Source organism: Rhinopithecus roxellana, chromosome 14, assembly GCF_007565055.1.
Source record: "Rhinopithecus roxellana isolate Shanxi Qingling chromosome 14, ASM756505v1, whole genome shotgun sequence".
Lineage (NCBI taxonomy): Eukaryota > Metazoa > Chordata > Mammalia > Primates > Cercopithecidae > Rhinopithecus > Rhinopithecus roxellana.
This window is the reverse complement of record NC_044562.1, coordinates 114,989,656-115,006,077: the sequence shown is the minus strand read 5'-3', so window position 1 is coordinate 115,006,077 and position 16,422 is coordinate 114,989,656.

Sequence of the window (16,422 nt, the reverse complement as noted above, 5' to 3'; positions counted from 1 at the left end):
GTACATGGGTGAGTATGTAGTTAAAATATCCTCTTGGCCAGGTGCAGTGGCTCACGCCTGTAGTCCCAGCACCTTGGGAGGCCAAGGCAGGCAGATCACCTGAGGTCAGGAGTTGGTCACCTGGCCAACTTGGTGAAACCCCACCTCTTCTAAAAATCCAAAAACTAGCTGAGCATGGTAGTAGATGTCTGTAATCCAAGCTACTCAGGAGGCTGAGGCAGGAGAATTGCTTGAATCTGGGAGGTGGAGGTTGTAGTAAGCCAAGGTCACACCACTGCACTCCAGGCTGGGCAAAAGAGAAAGACTCCATCTCAAAAAAAAAAAAAAAAAAAAAAAAAAAAATTCCTGAGGTGGCGCTGAGATGGCCAAATAGGAACAGCTCCAGCCTCCAGCTCCCAGCGTTAGCGACACAGAAGATGGGTGACTTCTCCATTTCCAACTGAGGTACCGGGTTCATCTCACTGGGACGTCTTGGACAGTGGGTGCAGGACAGTGGGTGCAGCCCAGTGAGCGAGAGCTGAAGCAGGGTGAGGCATTGCTTCACCCAGGAAGTGCAAGGGGGAAGGGAATTCCCTTTCCTAGCCAGGGGAAACCATGACACAAAACACCTGGAAAATTGGGTCACTGCCACCCTAATACTGCGCTTTACCAAGGGTCTTAGCAAACGGTGCACCAGGAGATTATATCCCACACCTGGCTCAGAGGGTCCCATCCCCATGGAGCCTTGCTCATTGCTAGTACAGCAGTGTGAGATCTAACTGCAAGGTGGCAGCAAGGCTGGGGGAGAGGCGCCCACCATTGCTGAGGCTTAAGTAGGTAAACAAAGGAGCTGGGAAGCTTGAACTGGGTGGAGCTCATCGCAGCTCAAGGAGGCCTGCCTGCCTCTGTAGACTCCACCTCTGGGGACAGGGCATAGACAAACAAAAGGCAGCAGAAACCTCTGCAGATGTAAATGTCCCTGTCTGACAGCTTTGAAGAGACTAGTGGTTCTCCCAGCATGGAGTTTGAGATCTGAGAACAGACAGACTGCCTGCTCAAGTGGGTCCCTGACCCCCGAGTAGCCTAATTGGGAGACATCCCCCACTAGGAGCAGACTGACACCTCACACCTCACATGGCCGGGTACACCTCTGAGACGAAGCTTCCAGAGGAATGATCAGACAGCAACATTTGCTGCTCAGCAATATTCACTCTTCTGCAGCCTCCGCTGCTGATACCCAGGCAAGTAGGGTCTAGAGTGGACCTCAAGCAAACTCCGACAGACCTGCAGATGAGGGTCCTGACTGTTAGAAGGAAAACTAACAAACAGAAAGGACATCCACACCAAAACCCCATCTGTACGTCACCATCATCAAAGACCAAAGGTAGATAAAACCACAAAGATGGGGAAAAAGCAGTGCAGAAAAGCTGAAAATTCTAAAAATCAGAGCACCTCTCCCCATCCAAAGGAACACAGCTCCTCACCAGCAGTGGAACAAAGCTGGATGGAGAATGACTTTGATGAGTTCAGAGAAGGCTTCAGACAATCAAACTTCTCCAAGCTAAAGGAGGAACTATGAACCAAGCACAAAGAAACTAAAAACCTTGAAAAAATATTTGACAAATGGCTAACTAGAATAACCAATGTAGAGAAGTCCTTAAACGACCTGATAGAGATGAAAACCATGACATGAGAACTATGTGACAAATGCACAAGCTTCAGTAACTGACTTGATCAACTGGAAGAAAGGGGTATCAGTGACTGAAGATCAAACAAATGAAATGAAACAAGAAGAGAAGTTTAGAGAAAAAAGAGTAAAAAGAAATGAACAAAGCCTCCAAGAAATATGAGACTATGTGAAAAGATCAAATCTACGTCTGATTGGTGTACCTGAAAGTGATGGGGAGAATGGAACCAAGTTGGAAAACATTCTTCAGGATATTACCCAGGAGACCTTCCCCAACCTAGCAAGGCAGGACAACATTCAAATTCAGGAAATACAGAGAACGCCACAAAGATACTCCTCGAGAAGAGCAACTCCAAGACACATAATTGTCAGATTCACCAAAGTTGAAATGAAGGAAAAAATCTTAAGGGCAGCCAGAGAGAAAGGTCAGATTACCCACAAAGGGAAGCCCATCAGACTAAGAGCAGATCTCTCGGCAGAAACTCTACAAGCCAGAAGAGAGTGGGGGCCAATATTCCACATTCTTAAAGAAAAGAACTTTCAGCCCAGAATTTCATATCCAGCCAAACTAAGTTTCATAAGTGAAGGAGAAATAAAATCCCTTACAGACAAGCAAATGCTGAGAGATTTTGTCACCACCAGGCCTGCCCTACAAGAGCTCCTGAAGGAAGCACTAAACATGGAAAGGAACAACTGGTACAAGCCACTGCAAAAACATGCCAAAATGTAAAGACCATCGATGCTAGGAAGAAACTACATCAACTAATGGGCAAAATAACCCACTAACGTCATAATGACAGGATTAAATTCACATATTACAATATTAACCTTAAATGTAAATGGGCTAAATGCTCCAATTAAAAGACACAGACTGTGGCAAGTTGGATAAAGAGTCAAGACACATCAGATTGCTGCATTCAGGAGACCCACCTCATGGGCAGAGACACACATAGGCTCAAAATAAAGGGATGGAAGAAGATCTACCAAGCAAATGGAAAACAAAAAAAGCAGGGGTTGCAATCCTAGTCTCTGATAAAACAGACTTTAAACCAACAAAGAGCAAAAGAGACAAAGAAGGCCATTACATAATGGTAAAGGGATCAATTCAACAAGAAGAGCTAACTACCCTAAATATATATGCACCCAATACAGGAGCATCCAGATTCATAAAGCAAGTCCTTAGAGACCTACAAAGAGACTTAGACTCCCACACAATAATAATGGGAGACTTTAACACCCCACTGTCAACATTAGACAGATCAATGAGACAGAAAGTTAACAAGGATATCCAGGAATTGAACTCAACTCTGCACCAAGCAGACCTAATAGACATCTACAGAACTCTCCACCCCAAAACAACAGAATATACATTCTTCTCAGCACCACATCACACTTATTCCAAAATTGACCACATAGTTGGAATTAAAGCACTCCTCAGAACTGTAAAAGAACAGAAATTATAACAAACTGTCTCTCAGACCACAGTGCAATCAAACTAGAACTCAGGACTAAGAAACTCAATCAAAACCGCTCAACTACATGGAAACTGAACAACCTGCTCCTGAATGATTACTGGGTACATAATGAAATGACAGCAGAAATAAAGATGTTCTTTAAACCAATGAGAACAAAGATACAACATACCAGAATCTCTGCAACACATTTAAAGCAGTATGTAGAGGGAGATTCACAGCACTAAATACTCACAAGAGAAAGCAGGAAAGATCTAAAATTGACACCCTAACATCACAATGAAAAGAACTAGAGAAGCAAGAGCAAACACATTCAAAAGCTAGCAGAAGGCAAGAAATAACTAAGATCAGAGCAGAAATGAAGGAGATAGAGACACAAAAAACCCTTCAAAAAATCAATGAATCCAGGAGCTGTTTTTTTGAAAAAATCAACAAAATTGACAGGCCACTAGCAAGACTAATAAGAAAAGAAAAGAGAGAAGAATCAAACAGACACAATAAAAAATGATAAAGGGGATGTCACCACCAACCCCACAGAAATACAAACTACCATCAGAGAATACTATAAACACTTCTACGCAAATAAACTAGAAAACCTAGAAGAAATGGATAAATTCCTGGACACATACACTCTCCCAAGACTAAACCAGGAAGAAGTTGAATCCCTGAAGAGACCAATAACAGGCTCTGAAATTGAGGCAATAATTAATAGCCTACCAACCAAATAAAGTCCAGGATCAGATGGTTTCACAGCCAAAGTCTACCACAGGTACAAGGAGGAGGTGGTACTATTCCTTCTGAAATTATCTCAATCAATAGAAAAAGAGGGAATCCTCCCTAACTCATTTTATGAGGCTATCCTGATACCAAAGCTTGGCAGAGACACAACAAAAAAAGAGAATTTTAGACCAATATCCCTGATGAACATTGATGCAAAAATCTTCAATAAAATACTGGCAAACTGAATCCAGCAGCACATCAAAAAGCTTATCCACCATGATCAAGTGGGCTTCATCCCTTGGATGCAAGGCTGGTTCAACATATGCAAATCAATCAACGTAAACCAGCATATAAACAGAACCAAAGACAAAAACCACATGATTATCTCAATAGATGCAGAAAAGGCCTTTGACAAAATTCAACAGCTCTTTATGCTAAAAACTCTCAATAAATCTGGTATTGATGGAACGTATCTCAAAGTAATAAGAGCTATTTACGACAAACCCACAGTCAATATCATACTGAATGGGCAAAAACTGGAAGCATTCCCCTTGAAAACTAGTGGCTTATGCTCTGATTTTCCTTTGGGGTACGGTTTCTTTCTTACTTGAGAAACTTCTAGGGAAACAATTTATTTTTATTGTCTGGAGCAAGTCTTAGATGGAATCTTCAGCACTTTTCAAATTGTACTTGAATTATCAGCCACAGAGTAAGAGTTGTTGCTTTTATCAGTTAGCTGTATTTTAAAATTCTCAGGTGAATATTTGTGGTCATTTCAGCACATCAGCAAATATGGTGGTTAATCTCCACCCTTCCTCCATCTGCTCTCCACCCCTCACTGCCCTTCTCTGCACACTGGATAGGGGGGAGGTACACCCATATACACTGCCTCATGAAGCCCATTTTGTCCTATACTTTCTTGATGGAAAGGATCTACAGGAGATCAGAGTCAGATAATAGAGAAGTTGGAGTATTTCTTACCCCACATTCTCCCTGCCCTTGATACTGTGGTCAGCCAGTGGCTTTACCTTCAGGATTATAGCTCCTATCAGTTTGCTCTCTTTCATTGGTTCAGCTGTCACTATTTCCTTTCCTTGGCCTTCAGGCCAAGCTGGGAGTGATAACATCATACCACGCTTGCTAGGCCCTGGGTGCCTCAATGTGGCAGATTGTTTTTCCGAAAGGACAATCACAGAATTTCCTCTCCTACTTGCTCCTAAAGAACCTTGACATTCCTGCATCAAAAGATGGAATCTCTATCCCCTCTGCACCCCCTTGAACCTGGGATGGATTTTGTGTTGGCCTTGACAAATAGAATCAATAGCAGAGCCAGGCGCTGTGGCTCACGCCTGTAATCCCAGCACTTTGGGAGGCCGAGGTGGGCGGATCATGAGGTCAGGAGATCGAGACCATCTTGGCTAACATGGTGAAACCCCATCTCTACTAAAAATACAAAAAATAGTTGGGTGCAGTGGCAGGTGCCTGTAGTCCCAGCTATCTGGGAGGCTGAGGCAGGAAAATGGCGGGAACCTGGGAGGCGGAGCTTGCAGTGAGCCGAGATCCGGCCACTGCACTCCAGCCTGGGTGACAGAGCGAGACTCCGCCTCAAAAAAAAAAAAAAAAAAAGAAAAGAAAAGAATCAATAGCAGGGACATAATGTAGCTTCCAAGGCTAGGTCATCTCCTTTAGGTAAACCTTCCTCCTAGCTTTCTCGAAACATGCACAGTTAGAGCCTTCAACCACCACGTAAGAAATCTAGTTACCCTGAGGAGAGACCGTATGGAGAGACCACATAGAGACAGAGCTCTGTCTGAGGACGCTGGTTGTTCCAGCCCCACCCGTGTGAGCCTCCCCGTCTAGGTGCAGATATGTGAATAGGTGATCTTCAGATGATTCTTGTTCTAGCCAACATTTGACTACAAATGCATGAGACACCCTGGTGAGAACCACCCTGCTGAGCCCATTCAACCTCCTGAACCATGAGAAGTAATATACCACTAAGTTTTGGTGTAGTTGGTTAGGTAGCTGTAGATAACTGATACACTCAACATCCTTTGCTAGTTGCCTTAACTATACCTACATCTCTTCAAACCCCCAGCTGAGCATGCCTTCTGTTTCCTGTGGGACCCTGACTGCCATGCTGAGAAAGATAGCATCATATATATTAGAACTCAAAAGAACCTCAGAAATCTTAGAGTGAGATCCACCCCTTTAGGTTACAAGTGAGGAAACTGAAGAACCAATTGAGTAAAAAACAAATAGAGTTTTATAGGTAGGGAACTAAGGTCCTGACCCGTGCAGTGACCCACAGCTCATTAGGGCTCAGATTAGAACACAGCCTCTATCCACAGCTTTCCTCACCTAGAGCTTTGTGATTGTTAATTTATCTTACAAATATATTATGCAACTTAAGTCACTTTGGGTCTTGGTGCAGTTTTTAGTCCCAAGACCTCCGATTTTTGGGGTGTCAAGAGAGCCCCATTATTTTTTACTGTATTATGTGCTGCGATGTCCATATCTGTGTGGCCCTGATTCCAAAGCTAAGCAGATTTTTTTTAATGAGGACAGGCAGCTTCTCTTTGGAGAATGGCAGAAATGGCTTCTTGGTCATGCCAGCCATCTCCTGGAAGACTTTTCTCTTTCCTTCAAGTCGCTGTCACAGAAACTTGCCATTTGTCACTCTTGAGGCCCAAGGGACCATTATAAGGTTGTGTGTGCTTCAGCTATGCTGAAGCTAGGTAATTATCTTAGGTGTGCATAGACCCTAAACAAAGATGAATAAAGAACGCAGTAATTTCCTTGTCATTCTCATTTATTCGGTTGTTCATGCTAGAGTCTGCTAATTCAGATTTGGATGCATTTGTGTGCGTGTGTGTGTGTGTGTGTGTGTGTGTGTGTGTTTATCACACATGCTTTCTGTTGATTAGCCAATCTATGCTAAAATAATATTCTTATTATTTTACTCTTTTAATGTAATTGTATTTTAAATTTAAAAAAATTTTTTTGATTTCTTTCTTTTTTCTTTTCTTTTCTTGCTCCACGAGGCTGGAATGCAGTGGCATGGCCTTAGCTCACTGCAGTCTTGACTTCCTGAGCTCAGGCAATCCTCCCACCTCAGCCTCCTGAGTGGCTGGGACTAAGGTGCACACCACCAAGCCCATAAGGTAATTGTAATTTAAGAGGCACTTCCTAGAGAGATAATGTTTAATAAAAAAGTGCAGGAATTGGGAGGAGTAGGATTGGGACTTCAGATACTACCTTAGGACTTTTTCGTTTTCAGAAGACTGCAATACAATTCAAACCAGCAGAAGCAGAAAAGAAAATATATTAGTCTCATATGATGAAGTCCAGTTAGAGTACAACTAAATCAAGGTGCTTAAATAATATCATCAGGAATGTGTCTCTTTCAGTCTCTTAGGTGTTCTTTCTTTAACATTGGCTTCAGTCCCAGGTAGGCTCTCAGCTCAAGGCAGTAAAATGGTCACCAACAGTTCCAGACTTAGCTATCCCAGTGGAAAAATCATGTGTCTTTCCTTGTAGTCCCAGCACAAATCCCAAGGTTGGCTCGCATTGCATCTCTCTGACTACAGATAAGAGTTTCTAGATTACCCAAAGTTGGGCTATAAACCTACCCCTGAAACCATAAGACCTAAAAGTAGAAGGAGATGCTTCCTTAGAGGAAAACTGAACGGCATTTACTGGAAGAAAGAGGTATAGATGCTGGGCAAGAATAAACAACAAATGTCCACCACAAAAACATGGCAAGACAGCTGGGCGCGGTGGCTCATGCCTGTAATCCCAGCACTTTGAGAGGCTAAGGAGGGTACATCACCTGAGGTCGGGAGTTCGAGACCAGCCTGACCAACATGGAGAAACCCCATCTCTACTAAAAATACAAAATTAGCCGGGTATGGTGGCACATGCCTGTAATCCCAGCTTCTCAGAAGGCTGAGGCAGGAGAATTGCTTGAACCCTGGAGGCAGAGGTTGCGGTCAGCCGAGATAGCACCATTGCACTCCAGCCATGGCAACAAGAGTGAAATTCCGTCACAACAACAACAACAACAACAACAACAAACTTGGCAAGATAGCATCACTCCCAATTCCTTTGTGTGGCTATGACCTGCTCCCTGCTGACACACCCAGCCACCCTGTCTCTGCTAACCAGTTTCGGTATTTAACAGCAGACATGCTGGCCTTCTGGCAGTTTGCCCCAGGCTACCATGCTCTTCGTCACCTCATCTCTGGGCAGTGGTATGTTCTTAAGTGTTTATCAACTCGCTCTTCAGGGGCAAAAAAATGCCCTGACAATGTGTAAATACTCTCATCATGACTGATTCCCAGCTAGTAATGTGACATCCATGAATGTGGAGGTGGGAGGAAAGGCCACAATCCCCTTTCCCCATCAGTGCGAACAGGCTCCAGCACACCTCTTCCTCTGGAGTCGTTACCCATTCTGTTCTTTCTGCGTAGGAGGACCTCTCTAAGGCCCTCCACTCCCCACAGACACTTCCAGGTAATTCACACAGGTCTTCAACCCCTGGCCCAGCTGTTGGCACCTTACCTGGAAGCAGTCCTGTATCTGGGACCCTTATGTTTCCCTTTAGTATAGACACTTATGAGTGCTTCTATTAAATGATAAGCTCATGGCATCTACCACATTTTGCTTAGTATCTACTACATAATAAGTCCTCATAGTTATTGAATGAAGAATGAATGAATGAATGAATGAATGAATGCACTCCTTGTGTCTCACGAAATCTCTTTCTGTGGGCAGCTTTACCTGGCACAGGATAGAACACATTTACTAAAGAGGTAGACAATACAGCTTGGAAATGACTTCCCAAGGGTTGGGCTCATTGCTTGTTCTCACTTCACTAAGATGCTTGTGCCCAAGTGATCAATAATTCACTTTTTGGTCCCCAGGCCTATGTTTGCCTTTATAACCCATGAAGCCCCAGGGAGGCATTCATTAGTGAATGAGAACCTCATGCAAGGATGGAAGATGTTGTGTGAACTGAGTGCTTTGCTTATTTTTGTTTGTAAGAAATGCTTCCCAGAGGGGCAATAAAGCCATCAGAATGGGGTGCGTAGGGCATGGCAGGGGATGCCGGATGGTGGTAGGAGGGAGGGAGGAAAAAAGAGTGCCCAGGAGGAAAAATTGAGGGAAACTAATTCATTCCCAACATCTTTCTTGAGCTTGAAGGGAGTGAACATTCTATACTCAAAAGTGCTTTGAAGCTTGGTTTAATATTGCATGCTTTTCCTAGGAAGTTATACATAATGATAGATCATTCTGATTCTCAACAATATAAAAAAATTCTGACATCAAAAATGGCCAGCAGCTCAAATAAGGGGTCAGTTTCTATTTATATAGGAGGTAGAAAATAGCTTTTAAGCCTCCTGGGTACCCCATGGAACAGACCCAAATGCACATGTTCCTGTCCTTCCTTGTGCCTCTAACTCCAAGAGAGGTTCGGGTTGGAGTGCATGCATGGGTACACATTCATGTGCTCACAAGCTGTGGTAGCAACACAGACAAGAAGGGGAGCACTGACAGCTACTGCCTCATGAGTGTCCTTTATAATTACATGGCTCTGTTGAAAGGGAAGAAAACTATTAATATCATTTCTTGAGCCTTATGATGTTCCATAGCATCCTTATTATTGGAAGGGTTTTCTCTTCCTTCCTCTCTGCTTCACTGGCTCCTTACATTCCCTCCAACAGTTTCTAAGGCACCTGAACATAAGGTCTAGACTTTGTCTTTAGGAACTCTACAGCCAAAAGAAATGATTCTTTACCTGGGTCTGTGATCCCCAAGGGGGTCTAGGTTTAGATTTTGGGGTCTTGTGCGTGCCTTAATATGGAACGCAAAATTCCAGTTGTCTAGAGAGGGGTCCATAACTTTCATTTGTGTCTCAAAAAGGTTCCTGAAGCTCACAATGTTAAGAGATGAGCCTGTTACTGAACAGAATCAGGCAGCAATCAAAGTGTCAGGAAGGTACCATGGCCTTACAATAACGCTGCGTGGTGGTCTGAACTCACAGGTGATGCCCTCAGGGAGAAAGCAGGTGAGCTTGGGCCTCAGATATGTGAAGTTTCAATCATGGTTCTGCTACTGAGTCTTTGGGAGACCTTGGGCAACTTGTATAACCTCCCTGACCTCAGCAACCATACTTGCTTTGAGGGTTAAATGGAGAATGTACAGGGTGTTTGAAAAGTTGGACCACATAGGACAAACTTATGTTTAAACAGTATGTCAGTTATATTTTCCAATACGGTGCTCAATCTACTTTTCTTCATTCTCCAGACACCTTTTCAAGTGAAGAACTTCTCAACTTAAAGCAATGAGTCCAACTTAAAGCAATGAGTCCATATTTGAAAAATACAGTAAGTACTTGTTTTCTCTGTGTCCAGACTTTTGTGAACCCTCTGTAGTATATAGTGAAATTCAGAAGAATTTTACTTGAAAAGCTGTCTGGAGATTGGGAAAAGAGACTGTTGAGCATGTAAACCTATATAAATAGGTTTACATCCCTACACATTTTGGACACCCTCCATCTACAGGTTGTTGAGACACTGATAGTTTATTTTTTCCTGTGGAAGAGGCAGAGGTATGCAACCCCAGAGAAATCAACTAGCAGTACAGCTAGGGCTCTCCTGATTCTTGCTCTACATCCTATCAACTGTTCACCACAGGCTGGTCATATGCCCCTGTCCTCCTGTTCGTCCGATCCTCCATCTTTCTCACCGCAGTTGCAGCCAGGGATTGAGCAGTCCTCCCGAATGTTTCATCCTAGATGGGTAGCTTCCTTGGATCTGGCCTGAGGGGAAAAGACTTAATCAGAGAGGAATGCACGAATGTCTATTCATATGAATGTGTTTTTAACAAAACGAAGGTTAGAGAATAAGAATCCTGGGCCGAGCACGGTGGCTCACGCCTGTAATCCCAGCACTTTGGGAGGCTGAGGCGGGCGGATCACAAGATCAGGAGATCAAGACCATCCTGGCTAATATGGTGAAACCCTGTCTCTACTGAAAATACAAAAAAAAAAAAAAAAAAAAAAACCCAAAAAACAAAAAAAAAAAAAACAAAAAAACTAGCTGGGCGTGGTGGCGGGCACCTATAGTCCTAGCTACTTGGGAGACTGAGGAAGGAGAATGGCGTGAACCCGGGAGGCAGAGCTTGCAGTGAGCTGAGATCGCACCACTGCACTCCAGCCTGGGTGACAGAGCGAGACTCTGTCTCAAAAAAAGAAAAGAAAAAAAAATCCTGGGCGAATCTTGATCACTCCCCCATCAGGTTAAGTGTCCCTGCTGTGTGCCTCCAGAAAGCTCTGCACCCAGCACCCTGGGTTGCAATTGCTTGGTTTATTGTCTGTCTTCTTTCTGGGCTTCCACCTAGTGCTCACATCATGTCACAGGGCCTGATAGTCACATAATATGTACTCAACAAGTATTTTTCTATGAATTACTTCTTAAAGAAATTTAATGTCTTCCTGAAAATTGAAAGGGAATGTGACTTGCAATGATTGAGTTACCTTGGGAGATGAAAATAAGAAATATAAGTCTTATTAGCAAAGCGAAACACCTGTGCTGTAATTCCCCCAACTTCTTTTCTCCCACGAAGTTGTGTCATTAACATAAGAAGAAACAAATAAGCAAATAAGCACTAATATACAAAGGATGTTATTAAGGAAGCCCTACATCTTTGAATAAGCAATCTGACTTTTAAGAAATTATCCTATGCACATCGGCATAAAAGAAAATGTTTGAAGCTATTGGCTGCAGCATTGTTATCAAGAATAAAAAACTGGAAACAGTTTAATTTTAAAAATGGTCTCTGTACAATGGTTCAACTTACAATTTTTCAATGTTGCAAGCAGGGACAGCTGTGGTGCCATTGCAGGGTCCTAGCCCCACTTTATGGACATTTTATCTGTGTAAGGAGCACACTAGAGACACTTTTGGGTCTTGAAGCAGTGAAGGCAATGGTTCTAAGCTCCAGCAGTTCAAATAATCACCTTGAGGGTTTTTGGAAAATAGATTCCCAATTTATCCTCCTGGAGATACTCATTCAGGAGGTCTGGAATAGGCCCCAGAATCCATATTCTTAACAAATGCTCCCTGTGAGTCAGGTTGATCAGTTAGGTTTGGGGACTGACTTCTGAGGGACCCATAGCAAGAGCTGAGTAGTCTTGGGCAGTTTCTCTATGACTCACTTCTACAAAGCAGTGGTGGAGGATGTGAAGGAAGCACCCACAGAGCATATTAAAAATGCAGATTTCACATCAGTAGAAAGTGGCTAAAATGACAAAGACAGACAACAGCAAATATTGGTGAAGATGTGGAGCAGCTGAGACGTTTATTCCATTGCTGATACGGGTATGAAACTGTACAACCTTTTTGAAAAACGGTTTGGCATTTTCTCACAAAGTTACACATACGCCTACCCTGTGATCAAGCAATTCCATTCCTAGGTGTTTACCCAAAATAAGTAAAAGCATATGTTAACACAAAGAGTTGTGTGCTAATATTCATAATTGCTGAGAATGCAAAACATCTTCCGGTGGACACACCATAAGGTGGCCTCCCAAAAATCCACAGCCTTGTATAATGCCCTCGAGTGTGGGTGGAACTTGTGACTTGCTCCTAACCAATATAGCAAAGGTGATGAAATGTCATATGCCTATGATTATGTTACATGTGTAAGACTCCATTTTAGCAGGCTGGAGAGAGAGACTTTCCTGCTGGCCTCAAAGAAGTAAACAGCTATATTGTAAGCTGCCCTTGGAAAAGGCCATGTGGCAGGGAACTGCAGAGGGCAGCCTCCAGCTGACAGCCAGTACAAAGCCAAGATCTACAGTCCTACAACTGAAAAGACCTGAATTCTGCCAACAACCATGTGAACTTGGAAGAGGACTTCCAGCTCCAGACAGTAATGGAGCCTGCTGACACTGTGGTTGCAGCTTTGCGAGACCCTGGCAGAAGACCAGACTAAGCCATGCCTCAGCTCCAAGCCATGGAAATTGTGAGCTAATATAGACTGGACGTCCTAAGTCTGAAAATCCAATCTGAAATGCTCCAAAATCCAAAACTTTTTGAGTACCGACAAGATGCTCAAAGGAAATGCTCATTGGAGCATTTTGTATTTTGGATTTGGGATGTTTAACCAGTGAGTATAATGCAAATATTCCTAAATCTGAAAAAAATCAAAAATTCAAAACACTTCTGGTCCCAGACATTTCAGATAAGGGAGACTCAACCTGCAAATGTATGTTGTTTTAAGCTGCTATGTTTGTGGTAACTGGTTATACAGCCTAAAAAACTAACACACACCCAAATGCCCCTCAGCAGGTGGTTGTACGAACAAATTGTAGCATATTCCATATGTAGCACAGTGGAATATTACTTAGCAATGAAAAAGAACAATTAATATCTATAACAACATGGATGACTCTCAAAACCATCATGTTTAGTGAGAGGCCTGGCTCAAAAGAGTATACACATGTGATAGAAATCAGAACAGTGGTCACTTCTGGGAGGGTGGGTGACTGGCTGGAAAGTGGCCTATGGAAACTTTCTAGAGTGACAGAAGTTTTGGTTGAGGTGGTGGAGTACATACATTTGTTGAATCCCATGGAAAAGTGCACTTAAAATCTCTGCATTTAGTTGTATGTAAATTATGCTTTAATTTTAGAAAAAGGCAAATACCCCTCTCTTCCAGATTCAGTGGGTCTAGGGAAGTAGGGTATAGAATTCTTTATTTTTAGCAAGCATCTCCAGACAATTGTAATGCAGAAGTCTTTTAGCCACACTTTGAAAAAAACCCCAGGGCTGTAGGTCATTTAAGCCAGAAGGATGGAGGAATCAGGAACATATGGTTTCTTCCAACTCAAACTAGCTTTCTCCCAAAGGACTTGTATTCTAATTAGAACAACAATGATTTTATTCGTTATTCAGCCAGTCAACAGGCAATTTCATTCAGTTCAATTAATTGAGAGTTTCTGAGAACAGGCTATTTATCTTATTCAAAGAAATCATAAGACGTAACCATTCTTCCAAAAGTGCTAAAATGTAATTGAGGAAAATATCCCTGTATGTATGAAATTGGAAATGGTTCAATTGCAATACAAAGCAAGCAATATAATTACTCACTTCCTAGTTATGGAATCTAGTTTTTTTGTTTTTGTTTGTTTGTTTGTTTGGTCACTTTCCAAAGTATTCCCAATAGCCATGACTTCCTTATGTCTGCGTATCTTTAAAGTCACTTTTTATGGCATACTCAGTAATTTTAATGAAGACTCAAATGTTCTTCCCCCTGTTAGTTTTCCTCCCATTATAAGGCTGTTGCTTCTCTTTTTGTCCATTTTTGTTCTAGTCAGTCATGAATCATGCTGCTGGAAGCTTTCAGGAGCTCTTAGTTGAGGATCATGGCAATAATCGGCCCCACCTGCCTTCCCTGATATCTTGGCAAAGCCTTTGGTCCTGCCCCATGTTCCAAGAACCAACCAAGGAAACTGATTCTAATCAGAAGCCCAGCTGGACAGATGGAATACAATCTCTTAATTCCCAGATGCTGCTGCTTTTTGCTGAGCTCATTTCACTCGGCAAAATTTCTTTAACTTCCTAAGCACCGAATTTTAATCCTCATTAAGTATCACAACCTATAATAATGTTCACACAGATTCATACTTGTGAAAGCTTCCTGACAATTTTCTACTTCATTTTCCTCAATTTCAGGTCATTCTAAATGATGCTTTTCTACTATGGACAATAGAATGGTTGATGATCCAGAAAACGATGTTTCTCTTTGGTGATAAAGATAGAAAATTTCTTCTTTGTAATGCAAGAGTAAGACACCTCAGAGTAGTAAGGACTTTCTGAAAACTTATTTGTCATTAGAGTAAATTCCCCATTATCTAGAATATATATCCAGGGACCTAAACAAGACAAAATACATTACCAGAAAAGTAACCAGGGTGGAGAATGCACAGGGAATCTTTAGTTCAAAGAGGAGAAGGCTCAGATATAGCCTTCAGTCTATAGCAGTGTCAGTCTACATGGCTACAAGAAATAAAATTAGGTCTGATGGTGGAAGGAACAGAGTGAAAATCTTCACGTAATAAATAAGGAGACATTCCCTTACAAGGAGGTAACAGCCATTTATTAAATCACAGTTCTGTGGGTTGGAAGTCCAGGTACAGCATGGTTCTGCTGGTTCCTCTGCTTAGACCCTCATGAGGCTGAAATCAAGGTGTTGGCAGGTCTGGATTCCATTCTAGGGTCTCTGGGGATGAATCTGCTTCCAAGCTCATTCACACTGTTGGCCAGATTCAGTTCCTTGTGGGTGTAGGACTGAAGTGCTTGGTTCCTTGCTGGCTGCCAGTACGGACTGATCTTTTCTCCTAGAGGCTGCCACCTTCCTTCTCATGCTTTCCATATGCATCTCCTGTTCAGCAACGGCAGGTTGAGTCCTTCTCATGCTTCAAGTGTCCCTGACTTCCCCGTCTGCCTCATCTCTCTGACTGACTCTTCTGCCTTCTGCGTCTGCTTTTAAGGACTCACGTGATTACACTGGGTCCACTCAGATAATCCAGGATAATCTCCCTATTTTAAATTCAGCTGGCTAGTCACCTTAATTGCAACCACAAGTCCAAAGCAGAACCTAGATTAAATGTTTGATTTAATAACCAGGAGATAGGAATCTTTAGAATTCTACCTACTGCATGAGTTTCTTATTCTCAAAGATAAAAATAATGCTGAGGAGAGGAGCACAATAGTAGCCAAAGAGAAGTCATCCTGGAGCTGCTCTACTTGGACCAGGACGGTGTAGGGAAGTACAGGGTAGGTACCAGTTGTCACAATGATTGATGGGTGAAACTAGTGTTTTGGTGGGAGTGTGATAGGGATATTAAGTATCCTGTAGTGTTTGGGACAGTCTTGCACAATGAAGAACTGTCTTGCCCAAAATGCTAATAGAGCCCCCACTGAGAAACATCAGGCTAGACAGAGCAGCTCTGTGGATCGACACAGATCTCTGAGTACATGCCCCAAACCATCAGCATTGAATGTTGGTTGCACAGCCTCACAGAAGCCAAGATGCCCATGTGCCTTGTTCACATCATCCTGTTTTTGATAAGATACCGGAAAAGGAGGAACACAATGCAGCTGTTAGAGTAACCAAGCCTACACACATCCCCTTGCTGGATCTGGCTCCTTCCAGAAAGGCTGAAGGGTTGAAAGGCAGATAGGTGACATAGGCACATAGCAGGCAAGCCCTGGGGTGTTGGACCACAGACATGACTCTGGTTATGAAGGTTAGCTGCTGTAGAGGCCAGCCCTGCTCTTCCTGTCCTCTGTCATGCTGGTCTCTGTGGTGTTGGAATTTTTCCAAAGTTAGAAGGTTCCTATGACTGGTTCCAAAGGGACTTTGGTGGATATATTTTGTCAGGGAGTGCTATGCAGAGGAAAGTCCTTGAAGGTACAGCCTGCCATGATGGTGGCAGGTGCAGTGACATCAATGAAAACATGTCATTCTAGTTAAGAATATCCCAGTATGCTC